The sequence below is a fragment of the Malaya genurostris genome, chromosome 3 (genome assembly GCF_030247185.1).
Source record: "Malaya genurostris strain Urasoe2022 chromosome 3, Malgen_1.1, whole genome shotgun sequence".
NCBI lineage: Eukaryota > Metazoa > Arthropoda > Insecta > Diptera > Culicidae > Malaya > Malaya genurostris.
Genome location: NC_080572.1, coordinates 277,826,611 through 277,849,608, shown reverse-complemented (window position 1 = coordinate 277,849,608; position 22,998 = coordinate 277,826,611). Strand labels below are relative to the sequence as shown.

The following is a 22,998-nucleotide window of genomic DNA, read 5'->3' as shown; positions in this document are numbered from 1 at the left end:
GAATTTGCTTTTTTTTGTTCGCAATTCAATTCCAGACGAGAATGCGCGGAGATTTTATTGTACTGAACTTTACCAACAGCTGGTAATTTTGCTAAAGGTAATCAACCAGGTGACAAAATCTTACTGCCGTTTGGTCGTTCGAGTGGTTTATGTGCTTCGCGAAATCGTGAACTATGGTTAACTACATCAAGCGCTAACATTACAAACTGATTCAATACATACCCAATTTATGTAATTTCTGATTCACAGAGATTATCGTTGAAATAATACAACAATTCCAAGAATTCGAATTGAAAAAAATTAATTAGCTAACAGTGACTTAATACATGAGGGATTAGATCATACAAAAAGCCTAACACCGCACAGTGATGCCAAGGTGGCAGAAATCCAAAAAAATAAATTTATTTTTTTCCTGCACTGTATTATTTTTTTTGAATTCTCAGATGAGTGAAGGATCACAGTTTAAAGTATAAAAATTTTTGAATAAGAAATAATCTCTCCATATTATCTCAAAGATTGACTATTGTAAACCTTCTTTTCATCCTCCCATACAAAATATATGGCGCAATGACGATGTTTCGCGATTAGAGTTCTATATAGGTAGGAAAGGGCTGCCACTGTTCAATAGTATTTGATTTTATAGCATTTTTTCTCTACTTTTCATAAAACACTATGCGATCCTGCACATTTCTGCACCTTATAGGTTGTTTTCAATAGTTTTCGGGGTCGACAATAAAAATCACAGAAACGAGGGCCAGACTTTTGTAACTGAAGTCGGTGTCAGTAAAATTTAAATAAACGGTTTTATGATAAAAAAAATCAGAATACTCATAACATACATAACATAAAACACTTATATAAATGTCGTTATATAAATCTATTAATAATATATCAGGCGTTGGAATAAACTATTAAAGTTTCATGATTTTTAGTGAGAGTATCATTGCAAAGTATAGTCCATCGTTATATACCACCACTAAGACTCGGATACCACGTTTGAAAAATTCCTTTTCCTCAGATTCGACAAATTAATCGATCTAATTTTTGGTGGTGTCGTAGTTTTTGAAGCTGACCTGACAAGTTATGCGCCATGGATTGGAGCAAATGGCAACCGTATGGAACAATGCCAGGTAAAAAATGGCGGCTTGGGCAGAACTTTTCATTGCAGCGATAAAAAATAAGCTTTTACAACTTTTGAAGCATGAAGTCTTGCATAGCGCCCAGTCGATCCCACCACATGCACTTTTTCTGTTCTCCGGAACTTTCTTGTAGTCCATATAAAAATTCCCAAATTCGAACCACGAAAACCACTTTACGCATGTTTGCTCAGCGTAATTTTTTTCGTCATTTTTCATTTTACATAGTTTAATAAGATACTTTAACATAATAAAAATTCATTATTATTAGTAAAGCGGTAGTGTTCAACCAAATTCTATTTTGTACTTGTGTTTGTGTTCTTTCTTAAAGTCGAAAAACTTAAAAAATGCCAAATGCAGAAGATTTTCCAAAAATTTATATTTTTGTTAAAAATAAAAAAAACACTTTTTTGATTGTTACTCTCCCATCTTCAGTCATAGTGCAATAAACTACATCAGTCGTATGTTACAAAATATCAGAAAATAAAAATATTAAGATATGCACTTCTGGAGAAAATTGATGTTTTCAAGATATAAGGAAAAGTTTTTTTTCTCTGTGTATACATTTTCCCCACAGGTTTAATCATTATTTGAAACATTAGTTAAAGCTCCTAATCAATCACGAAATAAATAAAAATACACAAGTTAATTTATTTAAAAAAAGTCGTCATTTTCCGGTCCATAGCGAACGGTGCATCATGTCACTTTTAGGTGGATCGAATATTTTTCATACATTATCAAGATGGAAATATATTCAGAAACTTCAAATTATTAATAAAAAATCATCCAACTGACGTTTATCGACGTATTTTTGGTTTTTGCCAACTTTTGTATGGAGAGGCATCACTGTGCACCGGTTGGAGTTTATTAATACTGATTCAGATCAAACGGCTATTCCGGCTAGTCACCAGAGTTAACTTTTTTTTCCAAGCTTATGTTATTTTGAAAATGGTCTCCAAAACATATCATTAATGAGAAAACAAGTTGACTAAAGTTGAGCTTCGGATTTAGCTTCAATGAGTTTCCAGTTCCAGTTCTACTCCATCATCCCTAACGACGACTGTTCCGCAGATTAAAGCATATATCGACAATGATATCATGTCTGAGTGGGAAAGTTGTCCATTTCCACGTATCATGCTCTGGATGTTCTGTGTTCATCCTCATCCTACTGAAAGAAAACTGTCCTTCTGCTGCTGCTGCTGTTGCTCATGGTTTCATCAATTTTCGAAAACTCATTGCTCGATGGATGGATGCTACAGACTTTGGATGTAAAACAGAAAGTCATAATGGGAAATGTTTCCGTTTTGTTTTTGTTTCTGTCCTCTTAGGAAAAATGATTACTGGTGGATTTTCATGCCAGGTTTGCCACTTGGCAGAGGATGACAATTATTGTAATGTAAGTGAGGCTCTAAATAATCAATGTGAGTATATCGTCATCGAGAAGGGACGAACTCGCTTGGTATGTGCTTTTCAACTGATTTTTTTTCATCAGGGGAAGATAACTTAACGATTATGCGTACATCGGTATTCTTTCTTTCAAATTCTTCTATTTATACGAATTCTTGAAGTTAGAGTACTCATCAAACATCCATAGTTTACGTAGGATTAGAAACTTGATATTTAAGGGCGTAGAGAAGTCAATGTTAATATTCAATTCAAATATTTTTTTGGGTCCGAGACTAGAATGAAACACAAAATAAAAAACAAAGTACAGTCTGTGTCGGAAGGTAGTGAACGCGATTTTTTTTAACTTCTGGCAGATATCTTCGTCTCACTCACGAATGAAGGAGGCAAAAAACGTCACGACAATGGACTGACTCTCGAAATCTCTAGATACCTTTAGTTGCTGATTAGTTACAGTAATTTTGAATTTGCGGCTCATTTTTTAGTACTTCGCTAAGTTTTATAGGAAGTTAATAAAGCGTTTCTCCCAAAAAAACTTGAAAACAAATCGAAACCCAGTGGTTAGTTCGTTGCTGGGTTTCAATTTGTTTTTTCAAGCTTATTATGAAAAAAATTTAGTAACAAATTCAAAATTACATTTTTTCCATAAAGTTTATTTTATTCGGCTCCTTTGCACTTAAGCTTAACGCGGCCATTATACAATAGTAAGTGTTTATTATTTTTTTGCTGGCTCTCGTTGTTATTGTCTTCCTTGGAGGAGAGGCGCTTTCATTGCTATCCAGCGAAGGAGGGGTGGTTCGCTATTCACACTCCCGTCCATTGGTTCGGCATCACGGTTGTTGGCGAAATAATCTTTTTTTTTGTTCAGATTATAGAGGATTTAGGTCATTCGTACCGGTGAACGACCAAAATTAGGTTAAAGCCGGGTATAAATAAACGATGTATAGGTCACTCGCCTCTTCGAGTCAGAAAAACTTTCTGACCCTATGCGCGGGGTTGGGATTGGAACCCAGGCAGGCTGCGTGATAGGCATCGACTTACCCATCACGTTATACTCGTCCCCAAATAATCATTTCTTTTTGATCAGGCGTTGGGTAAGTTGTTAGCTACGGCTGATGTACCTTGTTCTATAGGATACTGATGGTTTTGTTGAGGAAGATGCTTCATTGTCGTTGATGGCTGTCTCCGATGTATTTGAGTTTTTTGGGGTTGGTGTGGAGGGAGCGCTGTTGTCCGTTGGTATAGATGTCTTCTTGTCCAATTTTTCACATGGCTTACCATAGTGAACAGCTTTTTGAAATATTACACATGTGGCCATCTGATTGTCATAGGTAACAAGTGATTTGCAGGGAACCCTAGTATCTTGGCCGAAAATCACATAAGAAGATATAGTCTTCGTCCAGCGCATGCGTAACAAACGTACGCCATTTTTCTTTTTCGATGGAAAGTTTTGCGAATATAAGGATCACAGATGCTTGAGGGCAGATAATGCACACACATTTCTATAGCACTATCTTCCATATATACTGATATGTTGTACTTGATATTCTCATGCTCCACATAGTGCACATTGTTATTGTCTTTAGTGAATTCAATTGCATCCAGCTCTTTATAAAACTGGATATGGACAACATTTCTTTTCTTGTTGCACTGAAGTAAATGCACACGTTTGATATCATGTTGCATTTGCTCATTAAGCAAACCCTGAAGTTTTCGTTTCGAAGGTCGAATTTTGCACTAAAGTCCTGCAGTAAACGATAATTGTATTCTTTCATAGTAACGGCGGCAGTTTTTGTTCGTTTGGTTCACTCATTTCGAGATCGTTCTATTTTTTTATTTAAAAGTAATTTTCATTCAGGCCTATTTGCCTACAAGCTTTACGTGGCCGAATTAGTAGAATTTTTAAATAAAAATTTTTTTGAAGTGGATCTCGTTGTCACTCTTTTTCTAGGAGGAGAAGAGCTTCCATTTCTCTCCTGCGAGGGTTGAAGGGCACTTTGTTCGTGGCTCGTCTCGTCCTCCATTGCCGCATCGGTGGTTTTGTTGTTGATTTCCGTCTTCATTTTGTTTTCCTTGTTGTTTACAGTCTTGAGCTCGTTGCTAGTTGCTGTAGAAGCACCTTATTGTACATTGGTTGCAGTTGTTGGTTGGTTTGATGGTAAAACAGGAGTACTACGCTCACTAGTTTTCGCTGTTGAACGGTTGACCTTGTCTTTGGTTGAAGATGTTCTTTTCGCAGTTTCAGTGCAAGGTTTACCGTAGTGTGCAGGTTGTTCACAAAACTGACATGTAACCAGCTGATTTTCGTAGGTAATCAGCATTTTACACGGATGTGTCCCATCTTGACCACAAATGATGTAAGATGGAATTGCCTTACGTAGTTGCATACGTACTACTCGCACGCCATTCCGGATGCCGGGGAAAAATTCCACCATACTTCTCTTTCGATGGAAAGAACTTCACAGTACTGCAACATGATTTCCCGAACGGACTGATCGGTGGCCTGCGGGGGAAGGTCATGCACGCGTACTTGTATGGCATTGTCCACCATGTGCACAGGAATTTTGTATTTAATGTTGTCACACTCAACGCTGTGCACCTCGTTGTTAACCGAAGCGAATGCAATTGCATCGCTTTCACGTTCAAACATAATGTACACACAGTTAGACGCCTTGTTGAATTGAATCTCACTTACATTATTAGCGTCTAGATGCATTCGTTCTTTAAGTAAGATTTCAATTTCATTTGTTGCTGGTCTAACTTTGCAACGCTTGAAATCTATACAAATTGAATTCGGTCTTGCAGGCCAAGTTTCAGGCTTTGTTAAATCGTATTTGACCATTCCGTGCACTCTATTGTTCACTGCACTGTATTGTCTTTGTTTCTTTTGCTTCGACCGCAAACGATTTTCGACTGTGTTGGGTGAGATGCGAGCACGAACTGAGATCGTTCTATTGTTCACTACACAATACTGTGTGATGTGAAAGCGAACTGGCAAGATTATCTTAACTAATTAGCAACTTTTTAGCAACCAACTATAGACTGGGTTTCGATTTGTTTTCAAGCTTATTCGGGATGGCTGCTTCGTTAACTTCAAATGAACCTATCGAAGTGCTCGAAAAATATAACAAAAAATTGAACAACAATTTGCAGTTTTTTTACATCTGTCTCAATTAATCTAAAAAACAAACCAGTTTACCTCGTTGTAGTATCTTTCAAACAAAAAATAGTTTGTCTTTTTTGTGCGATTTTCTAAGCGACTTTTTTCACGCGGATTTCCGAAGTTACGCGTTTTTTTACGCGAATTTTCTAACTTATTCTTTTTTTTGTCTTAAAAATTGCATGAAACCTGTTATCCCGAAAAATTTTTGAAGTCAACTCTCTGACACTTAAAAAATTTTCGATATTTTTCGAAAAAATATTTTCTGAGATTACACCAGATCTCGATGTTACCAGTATTGCTGAGCCATTTGGTATAAAAAAAAATTTTATTTCGGAACTCTCAAAAATTTTCTAAGTCCTAAAGTCGATTAATTGAAAAAAAATTTTTTTTTAGATTACACGGATTTCCAACATTACAGATTTTTTTTGCGCGGTTGATTTTTACGCGGTACGTATCCCCCGCGTAGAATTAGACCACAGTGTATTTTTAACAGAGATATTGACATTTTTGGGAAGGGTCATCTCATTTCTATTTGGATGCAAAGTAAAACACTATTTGTAATACGCACTTGAAAAATTGTGTATAGCACTTGATAGACTGTGAACAAAATCCTCTTTCATGGAATTATGAAAAAATCTAATACAATATCTTTGCTTCGGTTTTGTGAAGGTATAGCGCAGAAAAAGTAGTTCAAAAATTTTTCAATACTGATATTATAGCGACGCGAAAACTCGAAGCGAATGCTCCTAATTTTATCTCACTCTAGGAGTCAATCTCTCAAACAGAAACAACAGATCTCACTCTCACTAATGGTTTTCGAATATGAAATGACTAATGGAGGTGAGATAAAGAGGCCCGTTACCCGATTTCTATCTCTTCTATTGGTCGATCGTTAGTCCTAAGCCTTTATTACCGTTCTTGCATGCACTTCCTCTTTCAATTCACTCACACATCAACTCACCCATCAGACATCCTTACAAAATAAACTGGATGAGCATTGTTTGACAGGTATCAGTGGTTTGCTCACATGTTCAGTCTATATTCTATATATTTTATTCTATTTCACAGTATTACATCTCATTCCACAAACCACCAATAAACGTCAAAGATGAACTTGATTTACCGTTCATCTGCTACCATCGTGTGAAACCTAATTGGGATACGTTCATTCCATTTAATTTCCACTTCACACTGGTCCCTTATTACGGTGTTATGAAAATGAAACATGAAACAGAGCTCAGTTAAGCCCTACCGACCCCGGATGTTGGAGCGTAATGCAATCAACATCTTATTCAAGTCGTTCCATATGTTATTCATTTAATTCAATAATGAAGCTAAAAACTGTAACACAAACCTTTATCAAATTGTAACGCAAATTGATTGTATCTGATGATGTTTGCAATATCGTCAAGCTCGGGAGGGTGAATTACAGGATGGTATGTGAAACGAAATCAAATAATGGCACTCATTTTTCTCGTAGATGGCTGAACCGACTTCCTCCATCTAATATTCAAATTATCGGTCTTTAGATCCCATAAAATTTCCTAATCAGATCCGACTTCCGGTTCAGGAGATACAGGATGATTAGTGTAAAAATGTCAATTTCACATAAACTAATCGGGTTTATAGGGCTTGCGGATTTTGATAGTCGATGACCAAATAAACTTATTTTAGCTGTACCGGTATTCGGTTTTCGATCCTGGAAGGAACCTTAAAATTTAATTCGGAATGCACTACGATATATCAAAGATGTCTACATTGTTTTTTTTAATTTCGAATTTCATAAAATGGTTTACAATCCCTTATTTGAATTCAACTATTTCCATTCGTATGGAAATCGATCAACATATTCTGAAACACCCTCCGAAAAAAATTTCTGAGTTCGCGAATGCTAGGCGCACTGAACATTTTCAGAAAAGTTCAGTTTCTGTTCATCGACGAATTTATTCATCATGTATTCTGAAAAGAGTTGAGATATAAATACATTTTGAAAAATTTATCTGTTCGAGAATCTATATCAGATATATTTAATGTGAGAACTTTTTTTCTTAAATACCATCGAAGAGAGTGTTCGCTAGTGACACTACCAGTGCGGTGAAATTTAATTTTTAATCGAATAATATAAGATGAAAATGAAATTTATGTCCACTGACCGTCAGCATATCCGTACTAATTCATTTTGACTATTTTCAAGTGTAGCTCCCAGAATTCATCTTAGTCATTTGAAATTTTGTTTGCTCAGTTTCAAGTGCCAAGTAGTCTAGCTGCTTCATTGTCTTCGCTGTTGGCAGTGAGCAAATTCGAATAAATAGAATTATAAATGGAGTAAAGTATTAAAAATGAAAACTGAAGGAGGAAACTATTAATTTATGTATATTCTGTAAATGATATTTCAGCTATCTGATTTGTCTTTCATCTATTATCTTGAACCAATTCGAATGTTTATATGAACATCATTTGAAGGCCGCTCTCACACTATTGAAAGAGATATTTTGTTATTTCAAGAGAACAAGTGACGGTGATAAAACTAAGCTTCGATTGGAAGACAAACGAGTGAAGAACTGAATGCTGCCCGTTCGGCACGTCAGCGAACATTGTCCGTGTCAGATTGTGAATTTTCTGATCGATGATTGGGGCTGAACCGGACTTTCCGGAGTATCACCCAAAAATGAATAGCGAATACAGTAGGGAGCCCAAATTTAGGATAGCTTTCAACCTTGCGTGAGACATAATCTTGATCCTTTATTGTACGAGGTTAAACTTGAGCATAATGAAAACCGGATGAAATTTAAGTTATTCCTTCACGAATTTTCGAACATTTGTTACGTAAATGGAGGTTTGGGTGTATACCCTTTTCCGCAAGGCTTTGGCATAGTGACTCAACGCTAAATCCGACCAAAACAGTGGAGGTATACTATGCTTCTTATATAAAAGCAGCAATCTCTTCTGGAGACACTCAGATCGATAGATTTCTTCATTTATAGTTCTGGTAGTGTAAAAAATGGTTGACTTCAAACCACAGGAAAATATAAAGACTGTCCCAGAAAGTATGGACGCACTTTGATTTCGCTGTAAATAATTCACAAGTATTAGATATTCAAATTTTATTCAATATACTGATAATATTAGACTACAACAACAGAATATTATTCTCAACATTTGCTACTTAGCCATTGTAGACTAGCTGGCGCACCTGCTTGCGAACGTTCCTCATTAAATTCCGTACAGACTTTTTTCCAATCTTTTTCGAACTGTTGAATGGTTTCGGCTGCCGAGACATGTTTCCTAAGATGTGTCTTCGTTAATGCCCAAAATTCCGCAATTGGTCGAAGTTGTGGGCAATTTGGTTGATTCATGTGTTTTGGGACGAAAGTGACATTTTTGGTAGTATTCCATTCTACCGTTGATTTCGAGTAGTGGCAAGAAGCAAGATCTGATCAGAAGACAACAGGATCCTTGTGGCTTCCAATCATGGGTAGAAGTCGTTTTTGTAAACATTCCTTGATGTATATTTCGCTGTTCATTGAAGCAGTGGTGATGAAGGGTTTCGAAATCTTACCGCAGCTACAAATTGCTTGCCAGACCATAGCTTTCTTACCAAATTTTTCGACTTCAATCGATGTCTCGGACTGGTTTAACAATTGCCCTTCTCGCACCGTATAATATTGTGGTCCCGGCAAGATTTGTAATCGAGTTTCACGTAGGTTTCGTCGTCCATGATTATGCAGTTCAAATTTCCAGCAAGAATCGTATTATACAGCTTTCGAACCCTCGGCCTGATCGATGCTTCTTGTTTCGGACTACATTTTGGTTGTTTCTGCTTCTTATAGGTTCGAAGATTCAAACGTTCTTTAGCACGAAGAACATTTGACTTCGAAGTTCCCACTTTTTTAGCCACATTCCGAACTGAAACCTCCTTCTTTTGTCCGAACGCCTTCAGTATACGTTTATCCAACCTTTTTTCGACCCGCTTTCGGTTTATCCTCAAAGGTGTTATCCTCACCGAACTTCCTGATTGCATTTCGCACGGCTTTTTCACTTACTCCTTCCATTTCTGCTATCTTTCTCAGTGACAGTCCGCGTTCTGTGCACCAATTGTACACAATTTTTCGACGTTGTTCTGCTGAAAGTCCACGCATTTCGAAACAAACTAATGAAAACGAATAAACAACTGCACAAGTGGTTAGAGAAGAGTATGAACAATAGGACACAGCCATAAAAATTGACAGATTCTGAACCATTGTGAAATGGCAGCGGTTTTTGGTTGCCTCCATACTTTCTGGGACAGTCTTTAGCTTGCCATACCAGTACCTTTCGACCGAATTTATCCACTTGAATCGACCTGTCCGCATCGCTCACATCCTCCCCAATGACGACAGTACAGGGTCCGGCACTCGAAGTGTAACCAACTTCAGACCTTCGAGCCTGGCGTCAAGGTAAATGTGACATATTATCGGGAAAGTATTCTGGAGGTTGCTTTGAAGCCGTGGGCAGACAAACATTTCGGTGGCAGACCATGGACGTTTCAGCAGGATTCGGCACCGTCTCACAAAGCTCGAGTGAACCAAGAATGGCTGAAAAACAACGTTCCGAACTTCATCACGTCCACACAATGGCTCTCGAATTCACCAGATGCGAATCCAATGGATTATTCTCTTTAGGCCATTTTGGAGAGCGAAGTCCGAACTAAAAGATACACCAGTCTCTAAGCGCTGAAAAAAGTTATTGTCCGCGAGAGGGCCAAACTACACCTGCACGTCACATTCGGGCAGCTTGCGATTCGTTTTTTGATCGTCTAAAGGCCATAGTCAAGGCAAAAGGTGGTCATATCGAGCAAAAGTGAATTGATTCTGAATTTTGTACTATTTTTACACATTTTGTACTTTGAATTAAGTAAAAGTAATTTTCCAAACTGAATTTATGGCCTTTTTAATTGGTTACACTTCGAGTGCCGGACCCTGTAAAGTATTGTGGACCTGGAAGGGTTTTTGAGTCCTCCTTTACATAAGTCTCATCGTCCATCAAAACGTATGCATCCGGACACTGCAAAAGACGCGAATACAATTTCCGGGCCCTTGTTTCGCCTCTTGATACGCTGGATCATTCTGACACTCGTTCATCCTTTTTTGGAGAATATTTGATTTGTTCCTTATGATTAGAGATACCACTTTCTGGTCCAGTTTCGGGTTGGAAGAACCGGGTTTTCTGCCTCTACCTGGTAGCTCATCCAAAGAATAGTGTTTCCCAAACTTATCATTGATGGTTTTAACACTGGCATGGTGAATTCCAAACCGCTTCGTCAATTTTCGCATAGTAATACCCTTCTCACTTAACCATGTGTCCAGAACCTTAATTTTCACTTCCTTTTCAATACGGGAAATTTTGAAAACGCAGAATTTCAACCGTACAAACAAGTAAACAAACGAAAGCTGACAGCCAAATGCACAGCATGCTGTGATCTGAGCATAAAAAAACCATCACAAATACATGCGTACAACACAAATGTATGTGGATAGCTTATTTTTGATACACTCTATATTGATGTTGAAACTGACTTTGGAGTCTTTCTTAAAGCCTATTTGATTTCTTCGCTACATATAATGGACGTTGATTTATGATAAATCTAGTTTTAATTAGTTATAATGAATCGAAATAATTGCTGGTTTAGAAGATATTCAAGCTGTCCGGTTTAGCCCCGTGTCCGGACTAACCGCGGTCTCCCCTACCGACCAAGTGCGGGAAATAAAAGGAAAAAAAACTATTCGAAAAGTTCAGCACGGCTTCAATCAACAATTATCATTCGAAATATTGCTGATGTATGCTTGACATGTACTGTTTGAACCATATTGTACAATGTTTGCCACCCAGTAAAGTCAAACACCGACCGAATTGATGGATTCTATTTGCAAATTGAAGCCACTCCGACCGGTGCAATCGCTGGGCTCTAATTGAAATATATTGCAAGAAACCGTCCGTAGCGCAGGCGGTTCTCGTTAATTAAACTGAAAATCGAACACCCCCACCCCCCACGTCAAGAATGGCCTCTAATTTCCTCCTGTTCATGAACCGTTGGAGCGTGACTGAATTCAAAATTCCCCCTTGCTCGGGGCAAAAGTTTCGGTGTGTGGTAATAAATTTCGTTTGCTAATTCTAACTAAGGCCACTAAGGGGTAATCACCGGAAAAAGCACGTGCACTCTCTATTGCAGAATCGCGACAATGCACTTTGGAAGTGAAGCGTTGCCAGGCTGCTGTTGCATTTTATACAGGATTAAAGTTTCCGGAATGGTAGGCAAGGTTGCAAATGAGTTTTGGACACGTGCATCATCCGGCATCATGTAATTATTGTAATGCTGTCTGAGCAATAAGGATTGATGTAAATTTTTAATTTTTATTTTCAAATGGAATGAGGTTAACCAAAGCCTCAGACTGTAGAACCAATTATTACCCTGTTCCATTTTGATTAAACATTCTAATGATAGTTTTATGCCAACATGAACCAACACTGAAGCAATGTATTTCTTCGTACTGACCGTATTTAATTGCTGAATTCGTACTTCATTATCCGATGAGCATCCGTCTGGAAAGTTAAGTGTATAAGTTGGTGGCTGTTTTTAATTTCTTAGCATGTTCGCGGATGCTTTCTAAATGAGGCCTCCGCTCTTAACTAAGACCCCCCTCCTTCCCACCTTTTTGCAGCCTTACTTTGGTGTAATTACTTTTGTTTTAATTGCGATACCTTACAACACTAGACGGGATGCCATGCACTTTGGGGGGGTGGCGAGGAGCCGCTCTAGAACGCCCTATAGAACGCATTAGCAAACTGCTTCTTCAAGGTTGGCGGCAGAAATGTTTTAATTAATTTCTGTCAGAAACTTCTCTTCTGAATACAATCAAAAGAAGATGAAGGAAGATAGAGCTACCTACCCGGGAACTGTTGACCAGAGGAAAAATGGACGGCTTATTATTTTGTTAGCGCAAAAAAGAAAGTTTTCAGTAAATTGATTACCGAAAGCAGCTGGAGTTGGAGTCGAGTGCGGTCGGCCTCGTTTTTTTTTTGTTTTTTTTTTGACCAGTTCATTGGGTCGTTTGTTTTGTGTAATTTTCACAAGCGGATATTAATAACGCTGTCCGCTGCGGTGACGAACGATGCGTAAAGGTTTTTCCTTCTTCTTTCCGATCAAATCCCCAATGTAACATAATACTCCGATGGGTGACGCTTAACAGACATAAAATGGCACTGAAGGGTTGCATTTTCTGCACCTTCTGGGCATGTAACGTTTCTGGGTGGTTGCAAACTACAGCTGAGCGATGGTTTTGTGGGAGGAGGAGGAGGAGGTGTTCGGCAACCATTCCAAGGTGTCGACGGCTACAATAGATTTATCGCACAACGGGGGTCTTCCGAGCAACAGTCGACTATAGAAATGACAAACCGTGCGCCGACGACAACGACGAGCCTTTCGTGTCGTACGCTTTACTTTTTACTACCCGTATCGCCAAGTTGTTATCAGTTCGAAAAGTATGCAGTTCATTTTTCTCACTATGGCACTGTTGAAAAACTCGTTACTTTAATTGATACTTTGGGTTTCTATTGATGATGATCACATCGCTCTTATCAGCTGCCGTACAATCGTTTCGCAGTGCTAACCATGAATCAACTGGAAGAACGGAATTTTAATTTTCCGGTCAATTTTTTTTCCACCGTGCTCTTTCCAATCAAGCGTCGCCTGCGGAAGTGCTCTTCCGGCTGGTACTGATTACGACACATATTAATATAAATGTGTGTGTGTGTGCACGAATATCGTCGTTGCCGTTGTTGTTGTTGTCGAAGCCTTTGGCTGAACCGCCGCCGCTTCGAACACAGCATAACTGAGCGGACTGATATGGTATGAGCAAAATACGACCGGCCGACCGTCCAAAACCGGGATATGGTGGAGAGAGAGTTCGAACGTGCCAAAGCCGAATAAGCAAGCAAGGTAAAGCTACTTCCAAGTAGCCAAGGCAGCCAGGGCAGCTAGCAGCACTGACAAATACCACTTGCAGTTCGATTTTTTTTCTTCGTATGTCGACTGATTTCCTCTGCGAAGTTGGGAAAAAGAGTCGGATGGTGTAAAAAGCTGCTTGACAAAAAAAAAACAATTTTGTAATCATCGTTTGCCGTTTGATGATCGGTTTGCTGAAAACTTGTATTTGGCTCTTATTTTTTTTAAGATGCTGATCAGGGTTGCAGCCTACGTTGAAAAGTTTTGATATCTGTGTGTTGATTGTTTTGATGGTCCATGGTAATGTTGGGTTCAAAGAAGTTCCAAGAACTTTTTTTTCTTGTAATACCTTGAGTCATTTAGTTGTTGATATATGTTATTCCTTGGTAGCTTAAATAGTGAAGCAAGCACGTTCATTTTATTCATGGAAAATAACACTTCCCACAATGATGTTCGTATGATACCACCGTTTTAAACGGGTGCCATCTGCTCTGACTCAGTACAACGTATGAGGGAAAATGTTTAACTAGGTGCATGTGCACACCATTCCGGATAGATTAAAAAACACAATCCTCAATATCTCGTTCGATACGGAAGGGACGTCGATATATCTCGAAATTTTTCTACAAATTATCTTTAATTGTACACACTTCGAAAAAACCCTGTGATTTTACATTTTATTAGAGGCACATAAATGGAGTGTCGCAGTTCACGCAAATTCATGTGCAAGAACATTCAATATTGTGTCTATAATTCCATGTCATGAATTTCATTAAAGTAAAAAAGTATATGATAGCGACCGCCGTGTGACTTGAAACGAGAACCGTTGGATTCAAAGTACGTCCAATAATCGACGGAGCCACAGAGCATACACCTGCTTGGCTGAATGCACATTACAGTCGATAGCAGTAAAATTCATGCTAATTCAGCATTAAGTCATTACAAATGGAATTCTCCTTCATTAGACAAATTAGCTCTTTATGAATAACATCGTATGGAAGATTGAGTCACCTGAAAAATTCAAATTTTTTTGGCATGTAGACCATTTACTCGTACTTTTTTAGCACGGCCATAAACATAAACTGAAGTTTTGTACCTGTTCGCAACAATTTTATTTGTACGCAACAAAAAAAGTTGCTATTTTTTAACAGCAAAAGTAGCAGTTTGTTTATTGGATTATTCTTCGAATACTTTCTTCATGTCTTTCTCGTATTACTTGTGTTTTCAAAAACATCAATATAAGATTCTGTCAAGATTGATTTTCAAACTTGGATGAAATCAAAAACTTTCTTTGGGCATAAACTACCATAACCTTTTCAATTTGTAAACAGTTATGTCAAGTTACTATAAATTTAAATATGGCAACCCTGCAGGCTACATAAAATTTAACAAAGCACGCTGTGTGCTAGGCGGTGGTGTTTTCTTCTTCCGTACCAGCACGTACCGATACATACCAGGTTTGCATAATTTTGTATGACAGTATGAAAGTCGGAAGTCGCACCTGGATGAAATTTTTCAGTATCTTTCAAAACACTGAGAGCTTTGATTTGAATCATGATTTGTGAAAATCGGTTTAATCGTTGCTGAGAAATCGAAGTGAGTTCCGTTTTTGTAGCTTTTCTTCACTATTACCGGTGCGCTCGGAAGTGGAAACCGTGGACTAGTAGTTCCAAAGTAGATTTACATATCCACTAACAAACAACATCTGCCAACTAAATGAATTTACCAGTAGGTTTTAAAAAAAATTTCACATCGTTTCGCTGTGACTTTTGAAAAAACACTCATGAAGTTGATAATTTTTCATTTAGCGCGCTGTAATACCGGAACCGGACGTCAGATCTAGATCAACTTTTCAGGGAGTTTTTAAAGAATTTTAAGACCTTTTATTTGCATCTTAGATTGTAAAAATCGATGTGGAAATTTCCGAGAAAATCGAGTGCGCATTTTCTCATAGATTTGTACATATTGCCTTGTGATTCCGGAACCGGAAGAAGGGATAAAATTCAATAGCGGTCCATTAGACCAAAGGACCCTTTATTTGAATTTGAGTTTGTGAAAATCGAATCAGTCATTTCTGAGAAAATCGAGTGACATTATTTGTCACATACACACACATATATTTTGTGATCTCGACGAACTGAGTCGAATGATTCAAACGTCGGTTTTCACAGTGACTGCATAGCCTTTCTATATGAGAAAAAACAAATGCGAAACTTTAGAAATTCGCATAAAAAACGCATAGGTTCGAAAATTGGCGTAGAAAAAAACTGGGTAACTTCAGAAACCAATGTAAATAAAAATCTACATAAAAACGCATTGGGTTGAAAATGAGCATAGGAAATAACGTGTAACTTCGAAAATCCGCATTTAAAAACTTGGTAACTCAACGTGAATAATTAACTTCAGCGTAGAAAAAAAACACGAGTAACTTCATAAATCCGCGTAAAAAAACTTCGTAGGTCCGTAGAATAGCGCAGTAAAAACTCGTAACATAGGAATGCACGTAAAAAACGCGTAGGTTTGACAATTAGTGTAAGAAAAAAGTGCAACTTCGGAAAAAACGCGTTGGTTAAAAAGTTAGCATAGAAAAAAACGCGTTGCTTCGGAAATCCGCGTTTGAAAATTTGGTAATTTGGAAAATCAATGTAAAAAATTCACTTCGGAAATCCGCGTGAACCAACGTAAAAATAACGCGTATTTTCGCGAAACCGCGAAAAACAATCCGCAGAAGTTCGGAAATCAGCATAGAAAATAATCTTCGTAAATCCGCGCAACTTCATCCGCATAAAAACCGGGTAGCTTCGGAAATCAACGTGCAAAACCTGTTTTATTCCACCAAGTGGTGTAATGGTTCCTTTTTCATATTATTCATTTTCTCTTATATATTACATCAAGAACGATCGGGAAATTCTTACGGTATCTGAATTTCTCTCAGATCAATCTAAGATGGTAAAAATCGGTTGATGATGATGGTCCCGCCTCATACCCCTACAAAGGTGTGAGCTGGACGATTTATCTAAATGATAATAAATATTGTATATTTTAACCAGTAAACTAAATAAAAAACTATTTGGGTAATTCCGCAGGTATGAATTCTTCTTTTAAAAACGAATGAGAACAAGAAAACATTCATATTTTTCCGGATTACTATCCAGGGTTATTCAAGAACATTTCCTACCCGGGAAGATCCTTGAACAAATCAGCAATTGAAACCGATATTTTTGTCAGTATTAGAGAGTAAATCACCTGGTCCTTCCCGACGGGCAGTTTATCACTACGAACATCTGCTACGATGGAGTAACGAGACTGCGGATGAGCAGAGCCAAGCCCAATTCCATCAACAACCTCCGATCCCGATTAGTTTCCGAAATATAATCAATAAATCATTAATCAAATCTTACTAAATCAAGTCCACTGAATGCTAAAGCTCTCAAATATTAAGAGAACATATCCAGTTCCAATCTTATTTAATTTCCACATTCTACCTGCTCGGGCGCGCGCGAGGCTCAAACTTTTGTAGACAACTCATTTTTCTTAACTTTCAAACAAACTTATAAAAATCCATCATCATCATACAGAACGTAATAGCCTAATGCGTCTTACTTAAAAAATACAATCTTAGTCGTTTTACAAAATTTTAGAGAAAATCAAATTGCACTAATACGTTTAAGATCAAATCTATGCATTCCACGCAAAATCAGTCACCCAAAATTTTTTTTCAGTAAAGAACTCGAAAATATTCGACACGTATTTTTTTATTTCAATATTTTTTTTTTTTCCAAAAATACGTTTATTTCTCAAGGCAGTTTACATAAGTTTTTCTTCGCCGTAGCATCACTTTTACATAATATTTTTATCCTAATTTAATTCTAACATAGTCACAACGTTTTGAATTTATTAAAACATATTCTCTTATAGCTTAAATATCATCTTAGGTAACTCGTCATTAATTATGAAATCTACTCGGAAATATTATTTGAACCAAACGATTAACTTCTATAAATTATAAAATAAGCTGTTATTTTCAGACATTTTGTTGATAATTTCATAAACTGTTTCGAGTTTGTTTGTATCATTACATAATTTTTATTCTAATTTAGCTATTGGTTGAACTCATGGACGCAGCTGGGATCAGAACTAAGTCTGAAAAGGGGCCTTTATTAAATTGAAACTCCAATTTTCTTTATGAAATGATAAATAAGTTTCATGTATGAAAGGTCACGACAAGCAAGAATGTCTCGAACTGGGATATTGGATAGTTTACCTTGGGTACGCAAAGAATTTATTAGTTGAGATCTGACATCACGATACTCCACGCATGTCCAAACGACATGATCAATATCCCGATAACCTTCTCCGCAAGCACAATGATTAGTCTCGGAGAGCCCAATTCGAAGGAGATGTGCATCTAACGTGTAGTGATTGGACATGAGTCTGGGTTTTATTTCAATATGGTACGTGGAATTTTGAGATATGATTTTTTGAAATTTCGCGTTTTCAAAAAAGAGCCTTTTTTCAACAGTCTATACTGTAAAATCCAATAAAGATACAAAAATTCGTCCAAGACATGAAATGTGCGTCTTTTCCTTAGTTTTCAAATAAGCGATTCCATAAAACAACCTTTAAAGTTAATATAATGAAAACAAAATTTATAATTATTAAACAAATAAAAAAATCAAACTTGGGCCTAATTTTTATTCTATTTTTTTTTGTTGAAAAAAGAAGCCTTAGGGGTTTAACTCAATCTTGGCAAAGTTTCAGAGTGGAAAGATTAATACTTTCGGGGCAGTGCATTTTTTAATTACGACCCGCACGCGCGGAGCGTACCGCTGGAGACTTTACACGCATGCTTGATCCATAAGATTCGTCATTTTGAAATACGTGCTTTATAGCTTATGCCAAATGATGCATTGTGTGCAATGTAATCAGTTAGATGAATAATGTTGGCCATCATGGGCGTGAGTTGAATAAATCAAATTATGAAGCGATTGTTTATGAATTAATAATAGGATTCCGCTGTTGAAATGATAGGGACGGGTATAGCGTGATGGGTAAGTCGATGCCTTTCACGCAGTCCATCTGGGTTCGATTCCCAACCCCGAACATAGGGTCAGGCAATTTCCCTGTCTCGAAAAGTCGAATGATCTTAAGTTGGAAACCTCTATAATCGAAACAGATAAAGAGATTTTCCTTGCATTTAGCATGTTGAAGTTCGTTCAGCCATTTCGGGTAAATTTTTCAAGAATGGATTACCTAAAAACTGCTTAGGATGCTATTCATGACATTTGTAAGCTGCTTGAGCCAAATCATTCTATTCTCCTAACGACCAATTATCAAATGCTAATCGTGTATATCATACATGGAGGAAAAGTCGTAGTATGTAAAAATCATTAGTTGTATGATTTATTGTTTTATGCATTAGCTTGAACGATAATAAGAATAATGGTAGAATTACTCATCATGTTCACTCTGCTAGAACAGAAGAATTGCTCATTTTTCAAAATAATTCTTTCTGATATTGATTCTCAGGACTGAACTCAACGCCATTCGTTAATTGTAGATCGAATACTAAGCAATATTTAATAAAATGGTCATTTAAACTTTCGAGTGTCCCAGATGAATGTCTCATTTTACTGCTAAATTGTCAATCGAAAAGTGATCCTGTGATCGCCATTCTACGAACATTCATAAAGCACAACTAAATAATATCATCAGACTAGCGGTGATCCAGTTTATGGAAAACTGCTCAAAACAATTTGATTCCCTCCGATAATCCCAAGGATTTGCCATTGAATTTTTCAACGTCTTCAGTCTACAATTTAGCCTTAATATGCAATTACAAACAACAAGTTGCGAGGGTGGCTTTTGTAAATTAGTTTGAGAGAGATCTACAATCGCTGTTCAATGCACTGACTCAAAGGAGCTTTTAACACGTTCACAATAATTTTCGATGATATTTCTTCTTCGGACCGAGTTCAATGTGTTGATTATTAATTTATCGTTATTCGTTTATTGTAGGCCAAGTAATTGGTAAAATAATGGAATAAAACTTTACCATTTGACAATTTTACTGTCTGAAAACATAAATTAAAAAAAAATTATCTCAGACAAGTCGAAGATCGACGGGTCAGCTAGTAGAAAATAAATTTCGTAAATCCGCGTGAAAACCGGGTAACTTCGAAAATCAACGTGAAAAAACTGTTTCAATCCATCCAGTGGTGTATTGATGTCTTTCTCATATTATTCATTATCTATTATATATTACATCAACAATAATCGAGATATTCTTATGCACGGAGAACGCGCAAAACAAAAATCCTCTTCATTTCACCATAAACGTTTCATATTGAAAATTTTCAATGGCAAATGAATGTCATTTATGTCAGTTACGTAGTGGCCGTTTCATTTAAATGAAAGTATACAGAAGAATATAATAGTTAAATGTAAAACAAGTTTTCCATGTATTGAATGGATATTCCTACAGTATAAATGTTTTTATTTCTTCTGCGCGTAATGTATTTTCGGACAGTTCATGTCAATGTAATTAAAAACGCTTAACGCTTAAAAATTTGTTGCTAAAGTGAAGTGGTACTATCTGTATTTTCTTGAAAGTGCATCTGTAGCATTAGGCTTATCATCAAAATTCTTGAAAACGGAATCAAAAATGCTTTTCCAGCGAACCATTCTGCAAGTGGAGGAAAAATTTCTTAATGCCCTTTATTCATTTTGTTGAATTTCCTCTCATCTGCGAGTTTAGTGATGAAGCTATAAGCAGCTAGTTTATTTATTGCAATAGACGTCTTGAGTTCAAATAACAACTCAAAACAACTGAGATATTTTCTAGCTTTCATGCATACAAGTAACTTTACTGGGATTGTGCCATTGTTCAGTTGCACGAGTGACACCTCATTGAAACGCTCCATTTTCCGGTTAGGGTGAATGTCATTGCTCAACTGTAACGTTTCATTACTCGTTTCTGGTGCGTGTCTTGGCTGGGTGTTTCGCTGAACTGCCAGCACGATAAATTTTAGTTGAAACAACAATCGTTTAGTTGTACCAAATTTTAACAAATCAAATTCAGAAAAAAATAATATTTTTTAGTTATTTTGCGATCGCTGGCTTTTTCATGTGGTATCTGAAGACCTCTCAAATTAATTTAAGATGGTAAAAATCGGTTGAGCCTTTTTTGAAAAAAGTTACTGACATTATTCGCACCTTTGTGGTGCATATCAGCATGTATTTCCAGAACCGGAGGTCGGATCCAAATGAAATTCACGAACTTTGTATGGGAACATAAATTTCTGTCCAGTTAGAATCCGGAATCACTTATTGTGTTGCAGCGGTACAGAAAGTGACCGCTGTAAGAATTCTTTTACGGTGGTTTGTTTACCTAGGCGCCACTTTAAGTGGTATAAATTTCACGGTATTTCGTGCAGCGAGTTAAAAGTTATTCCAGATGGAAGCCGAGAGAGAAATAACTTTGCACACCCACTTTGATAATCAAACGTGGTCCGCAATAAAAATCGCTAAATCAACCTTTTAGGATGTGCTCAAACGTTTCAGGGAGCGAAAGATCGTGGATCGAGTGGTTCAAGGTACGTGTCGTAGTGGGACATATGACCGCAAGCTGAACCAGAAGGTGTTTAGTACCGTCAGAGTAAACCCTGGACTATTCGATAATGAAATCGTAAAAAAATTACACTGCTGCTCGCAGTACCGTTTGAAAAATTATTTTGCGAGCAGGATATCGTTCTTATCGACCCAGCATGCAACCAGACAGAATGGTGAAGCAAAATTACGTCACCAAAACTCGGAAATTGAACCAGCAGGTTTTGACGAAGTACCAAGGATACATGCTCATCGACTATAAAATCTACGTCAAAATGGATCAAACGGCTGCGGAGCAAATACAAAAGTGTTCGTGACGAATAAGACGATGGACTCAAAGTTGTACACAGAAGAATGCCTCAAAAACCGCCGCGTGCTACCTTTCGTTAAAGCCCATAAAGGTCCCGGGAAATTTTGGGCAGATTTGACGAGTTGCCACTACAGCCGTGAAGTCATCCAGATTTCATCGATAAGAACATAAATCTACCCAGTTCCGGTCCATTGAGAGATTGTGGGTAGTAATGAAGCGGAAGCTTAAGAAAAGAGTAAAAACGACTCGAGACGTGACTCAGATGACCAAAATGTGGAACAAATGTGCTACGGAAGTTGACTCCGCTGTTGTGCAGCGTTTGATGGGAGGAATCAGTACAGTACAGTTATCATCAGTTATCATTGTTTTGATGTATCAACCTTATTTGTACGTCTGTTTGTTACCGAGATACAGATGATTGTATTAATTCGGATTCTAAATGGACATAGCTTTATTTTCATCGACGAGTTTAAGATGTTTATAAGAAAAGTAATACAAATGCTTCTGAAAACAACACGAACTCGCGACTTGTGAAACAATAGCCCATCAAGCTGAACTGAATGGCAAAAAGATTTGCCACACTTCAAGGCGGAAAACAATGACAGTTAAAATTGAGGTTAAATAAACGTAAAAATAACTAAATAAAGACTGTCCCAGAAAGTATGGACGCACTTTGATTCCGCTGTAAATAATTCACAAGTGTTAGATATTCAAATTTTATTCGATATACTGATAATATTAGACTACAACAACATAATATGATTCTCAACATTTGCTACTTAGCCATTGGAGACTAGCTGGCGCACCTTCTTGCGAACGTTCCTCATTAAATTCCGTACAGACTTCTTGGCGACAAGTTTTGACACTTTTTTCCAATCCTTTTCGAACTGTTGAATGGTTTCGGCTGCCGAGACATGTTTCCTAAGATGTGCCTTCGTTAATGCCCAAAATTCCTCAATTGGTCGAAGTTGTGGGCATTAAGGTGGATTCATGTTTTTTGGGACGAAAGTGACATTTTTGGTAGTACACCATTCTACCGTTGATTTCGAGTAGTGGCAAGAAGCAAGATCACCGTTGAGTAGGTGAAAAAGGAATTAATTTGCCTGTTTCTTTGTGATTCTTGTTTTCCAATTTAAATTACGTAAGCGAAGTAGCGCAACAATCGAAAAAAGCTGTAGTTATGCTGGATAGAAATAACGCATCGGGAACATTTCCTGGAATGCAAACAATGTGCATTTCGCCCACAGTTTCTCGCTTTCGTTTCCTCGTCGATAGTTGAAACAAAACGAAACAAAAAAAACCCTTCCCGAAGAATACCAAGCAGAAATTGAACACAGTAGCACGGGTCAAGCACTGTGTGTGACTACAGCAGCAGAGGCAATGTTTTTCAGTGGCG

At 37.4% G+C, this 22,998-nt stretch overlaps 1 protein-coding gene across 1 annotated transcript in view; it reads right to left on the bottom strand.

The window, feature by feature from the left end:
• The window catches only part of LOC131438341 (homeotic protein female sterile), a 185,855-nt gene that overhangs the window by 38,518 nt on the left and 124,339 nt on the right, over window positions 1-22,998 (bottom strand). The gene's annotated exons all lie outside the window — the stretch shown is intronic.